The sequence below is a fragment of the Buteo buteo genome, chromosome 33 (genome assembly GCF_964188355.1).
Source record: "Buteo buteo chromosome 33, bButBut1.hap1.1, whole genome shotgun sequence".
NCBI lineage: Eukaryota > Metazoa > Chordata > Aves > Accipitriformes > Accipitridae > Buteo > Buteo buteo.
In genome coordinates this window covers 1740207-1746326 of record NC_134203.1, presented here as the reverse complement: position 1 = coordinate 1746326, position 6120 = coordinate 1740207, and positions in this window count along the sequence as shown.

Sequence of the window (6120 nt, the reverse complement as noted above, 5' to 3'; positions counted from 1 at the left end):
CAATACTGAGCCCTGGGGAACACCACTTGTGACCTGCCACCAACTGGATTTGACTCTCTTCACCACAACCCTCTGGGCTCGGCCATCCAGCCAGTTTTTCACCCAGCGAAGAGTACACTTGTCCAAGCCATGAGATGCCAACTTCTCAAGGAGTATGCCATGAGAGACAGTGTCAAAGGCCTTGCTGAAGTTGACATAGAGAACATCCACAGCCTTTCCCTCATCCACTAGGCGGGTCACCCGGTCATAGAAGGAGATCAGGTTGGTCAAGCAGGACCTGCCTTTTGTAAACTCATGCTGACTGGGCCTGATCCCCTTCCTATCCTGGACTTGCCATGTGAGTGCTCTCAAGACAAACCGTTCCATAATCTTCCCTGGTACTGAGGTCAGGCTGACAGGCCCGCAGTTCCCCAGATGGTCCCTCCAAGCCTTCTTGTAAATGGGCGTCACGTTGGCAAGCCTCCAGTCCTCTGGGACCTCCTCTGTTGACCAGGATTGCTGATAAATGATGGAGAGTGGCTTGGCAAGCACCTCCGCCAGTTCCCTCAGTTGTCTTGGATGGATCCCATCAAGTCCCATAGATCTGAGTGTCCAGATGGTGTAGTAGGTCACTAACTATTTCCTCCTGGATTAAGGGGGGTATATTCTGCTCTTCATCCTCACCTTCCAGCTCAGGGGGGCGGAGTACCCTGAGGATAACTGGTCTGCCTATTAAAGACTGAAGCAAAGAAGGCATTAAGTACCTCAGCCTTTTCCTCATCTCTGGTGGCAACCTTCCCTTCTGTATCCATTAAAGGATAAATATTCTCCTTGGGATTCTTTTTGCTGTTAACATATTTGTAAAAACATTTTTTGTTGTCTCTTACAATAGTGGCCAGATTGAGTTCTAGCTGAGCTTTTGCCTTTCTAATTTCCTCTCTGCATGACCTAACAAGACCCCTGTACTCCTCCAGAGTTGCACCCCCTTTCTTCCAAAGATGATAAACTCTCCTTTTTTTCTTGAGTCCTAGCAAAAGCTCCCTGTTCAGCCAGGCCGGTCGTTTTCCTTGGCGGTTCGACTTGCAGCACATGGGAATAGCCTGGTCCTGAGCCATTAAGATTGCCTTCTTGAAGAATGTCCATCCCTCCTGGACCCCTTTGCCCTTCAGGACTGTCTCCAAGGGACTTTTTCAATCAGTGCCTTGAAGAGGCCAAAGTTTGCTCTCCAGAAGTCCACAGTGGTAGTTTTGCTGACCTCCTTCCTTGCCTTACCAAGAATTGAGAATTCTATCATTTCATGGTTGCTAAGCCCAAGACGGCCTCCGACCATCACACCTCCCACCAGTCCTTCCCTCTTTGTAAACAGTAGGTCTAGCAAGGCTCCTCCCCTGGTTGGCTCTCCTACCAGCTGTGTCAAGAAGTTATCTTCCACACACTCCAGGAACGTCCCAGATTGTTTACTCACTGTCGTGTTGTATTTCCAGCAGACATCCGGAAAATTGAAGTCCCCCACAAGAACAACGGCACACGATTGTGAGACTACTCTCAGCCGCTTGTAGAACGATTCTGCTGTCTCTTCAACCTGATTGGGTGGTCTATAACAGACTCCCAGCACAAGATCTGCTTTATTGGCCTTCCCTCTCATCCTTACCCATAAGCACTCCACCTTGTCATCACAATTGTGTAGCTCTGTAGAGTCCAAACACTCCCTAACATAGAGAGCCACCCCACCACTTCTACCTTGCCTATCCCTTCTGAAGAGCTTGTAGCCATCCATTGCAGCACTCCAGTCATGGGAGTCGTCCCACCATGTTTCTGTGATGGCAACTAAGTCATATCTATCCTGCTGCACGATGGCTTCCAGCACCTCGTGTTTATTGCCCATGCTGCGTGCATTGGCATAGGTGCATTTGAGCTGGGTTATGGAATCCACCCCTAACATCGGCACGCTGCCCCCAGGCTCATCTCTGGTGCACTTAGTTTTACCCCATTCCCCCTTCAAACCTAGTTTAAAGCCCTTTCTATGAGCCCTGCCATCTCATGAGTGAGGATTCTTGTACCCCTTTGAGATAGCTGAATACCATCTGTCACTAGCAAGCCCAGTGCCGTGTAAACATTCCCATGGTCACCAGGAAGAGGGAGAGTATAAATGTGCACTAGCTATTCCTTTGAGGATTAACCCTCTCTGAGCAGAAAGGGAGAGGGGGTTTGCTGTCACTACTGCAGGCCTAAACAATGGGAGCCCCAGAGCCTCACCCAAAGCGAGGTGCTCATGGAAAGGATGTGGCACTGTTGATTTCTCCCCAGATATGCTTCAAGAATGAGGAACTCATCTTGTTTCTGCAGAGCTGTTCTGTACATGACTGCTCCTCAGCTGGAAGCTTTCCAAGAGCTGTAATGAATAATGACAAGTCTGTTCTGCAACAGAGAAAGCCTGAGGCACGTCACCAGACTGATGCTGGGAGAATAGGGAGGAATTCACAAGATAGTCACCTTGACAAAGAAAACATTTACTTCTTTGAGCACCTGAAATGACCCTTTCCACTGCAGTTCTACCCTCAGGAACTTAAGGCAGCAGGAAGATACCTCAAGCACATCAAGAAGAGGAAAGGTCATCTCATCCGAAAGAATGATGAGCTTTTGGGTAAATGTGTATTTCGTTGAAGGGAACTAGGTGGCGTAGAGACATTTAAAGCAAATTCAGTAGCACAACTGGTGGGAAAATGAGTTTCAAACAAAAGAACACACTAAGAGGTGTTAATGCTTCAGGAATTAGAGTTAACAGTTAAAGAAATTAAAACTTATGTATTTGAAGTGAGAAGGAAATTAATTAATTGAAATTAATATCTTGTACTAGAGACCTTTTTAAAAAAGGTGAGCAATTTATTCAATAGGTAACTTCCTCAAGTAGAAGATAAGATCAAATATTAACACAATACTATTTTCCTGCATAGTCATCTAGCACATTATTTTGTATGCAAGGAGATGATTGCACCTGAACTTAGAAGAAAGAAGCCTGTCATCAAAACCTGGCTGAAAATATCACTCAACAAATGTTTACAACTGAAAAAGCAAATGAACTTTACAGACTTAAGAAAAAAAGTCACAACTATTGATACCAAACTTAAAGAAGTCATAAGAGTTGGGCCATTGTTAGCCCTTGGCAAAGTTGTACGAAGTTGCCTTATCTCAGTCAGCAATTAGACAGCCTCATCATAATCTAGTCATCAGTAAACAGCACATACCTCTAACAGTAGTAACTTTTGATGATCAGTTCCTGTGCCTTTCATCACCCTTACAAACTGATGTTTATAGAAAAAAATCCTTTTCTACTTTGCCTGGGGGATATAATGTTTGCAATGACTGATGTCAAACAAAAATATGCATGCATTAGACCATGATGTTTTTATATGAAGGATCAAGCATTTTGCACTTCTCAACCTCTTTTCTGTGTGCAAAGCCATGTCTTGTAAACAAATTAATGTCTACTTAAAGCTACTTTTGCAATTACACTATACAACTTACCCTTTCATGAACTATTTAATGCCTCAAACTGCCAATGTTGCAGAACAAGTAAAAGTCTTGACTATCACACAGCATGTCCAACTTAAGGTAGCTAGAGCCTTCAAGGAAACAAATTTACAGCCATTTGTTCCTAATGAAAAGGGGCTTGGGGGGTTGGATTTTTTTAAACAGTCCCAGAAGCTCCAGGATTTTTCCATGCAATGCTCCTGTTTGATGCAGGTCAAGTGTCGTGATTGCTAATCATTGTATCATACACCTTTCTTCTATACATGGCAGAAAAATATTGCAGCTTGAGGCTCTTGATGCACAGTTTGACATGACTGTCTCTCCTGAATGAGAGCATCACTGAGCTCCCATGCAGCTCACAAACAAAAGCCAAACAAGACACAAAAGGTGGAAGCAGAAAGATGCAAAATTGTTGAGACAAGAATGATGGAGAACCTGCAAAATTAGAGCTGGTTTGACTCACACATGTCCTTAGCAGGGCTGTGGCACACCACTTGAGGACTTAACGGCATAACTATCTTATTATCTCAATGACTTGCTTTCAAACATGTTCTTTGAGGGTGTTAAAAATAATTAGAAATATTTCTGGTTGATTTGGCCCTGTATTACACTATGCACAATTATCAGGCCTGAGAAACAAAGATAATTTCATTTGCTTTAAAATACAGGCAGGTGTGAATGCAATCTTTGCAAGATTTTTGTGAACTATTATTGCATTTAATTGCCGCCTTTATTATGGGCAAACAGGGAGAACATACCTTATAGAGAGAGCTGAGAATTTACTGTTAGCTTAATTTATGTTTTAACAGTCCAAGGATTACTGGCAACAATTATTGGTGACAATTATTGACCTAGTCAATAATTGGCAAAAAGTATAGACCAACAATTATTCTCTATATGGGCAACAAATATAGACCAACATTTATTGGTCTAACTGCAATTATATTAACACTTATAGCCCTAATTATATGATTATTACAGGAAAATTAGTAGTAACAAGTGGTCTACATAAACTTCACAACACATGTACATGTTCAGCACCAATAAATTACACAGTAGCCCCTCAGCTTCAGTGAACATACCAGTGTTAATATTTCTCAAAGGCTACAGAGTTTGGCGTTTGGTGGGGTTTCTTTGTTGTTGGTTTTTTTTTTATGCATTTCCTATTTGTTTATAGCTTAGCTGCACAAATACCACTAGACAAAATTTAAGTGAGCATTAGAAAATCACCGCCACAGCTAAAACAAGCTAAAATCTGCTTGTGTCAAGGCAAATCCTGTGCCCTACATTGGTCTATTAACGCAAACCCCATGGTTTTTACTAGCAAGTGCAAGGCTCTATCTACTGGATCTACAAGGCTGCAGCGTGCAAATATCACAGCTGGGTGGACCGTATAGACACATCAGGTGTTTCCAGTCTCCCTGCTGCAGACGCTGAGCTTCTTGTAGAGCTTGGGTAAGCCAGCAAGAGCAGGCAGGCTGAGCCCTGCCTGCCATAGCGTCCCACTGACAAACATCCCTGTCAGCTTGTGACCATAAAGCCATGCATTAAATCAGCAAAAGCCACAAAGAGCCTGAATTTATACAAACAAAAAGTATTTCAGTGAAAGGTCAGGGTGCCCTCAGCAAGAGAAAAGTTGGCTAAGCCAAGTCTGAGCAGCCACTTCAGGTTTGGCTGAAAAGTTGGGAAGCAAAAGGCACAAGCAGCGATCTCAGACAGAAAAGTTGAGAAAAAGCAACACTTGCCCTGAAAGTCTGGGATTCCCAAGGGGCCAGGAGAGACAGCTAAAATGGGAAGGGGTCGGCAAGGGTTTCTGAATGTTCTGGTCACCCTGAGCTGTGCCACAAGTAGCCGTGCATGGAGGGACAGTCTGGGAGCTTGTCTAGCTAGAGGGGTTTAGATGAGAGGCAGAAGAGATCTCAGGCAGCCTTGACAGCACTCCCGGGTGGAAGCAAGGGAGCCCAGACCATCAGAACAAGCAGAAGAGATCATGAACCTGTAAGAAGAACAGTTGTCAGAGAAGGTCCTTACAGATTCCACAAAAGAAAAAAATAGCAGATAGGATACCTCAGACAATAAAAATCAGTGGTGTGGTATCCCCCTAAGGTCAAGTGTCTAGGTGCCTTTATTTTTCATAAAAATAAGAAAGAGGTGTTCTCTACTTTGGTGATGAATACTATTAAAAAAGATAGGATTAGAAAAGCCTCCTGCAGTCTCAAAGCTACACCCCCCCACCCCCACCCCACCGTCCTCCCCGGCTCCAACCTGCAAAACACAAATACGCACTGGTATGACTACTAGTGCTACTAGAACATCCTCTCCACTTTTCCAAGCCAAGAATGGGAACTCTTCAAGTGCATTGGACATGTCCAACAAAGACATGCACAGTCAGTTCTAGGACCAGGGGCGCTGTACAAGAATTTAGGAAAGGGTGTGCAGCCAAGACAGCGTTGCCATTGCACCTCTCTTGATCCAGCCTGATAGAGCCTAAACCTAAATCAGGTGATGGGTTTCAGTGAAGCAAGGCCACTTGTGCAAGATGCAGTGGGATTTAGAAGCATAGCCTTGTCCTTGTGCTGAAAGAGGTGTAGTGCAGGATGGGATCTCCAT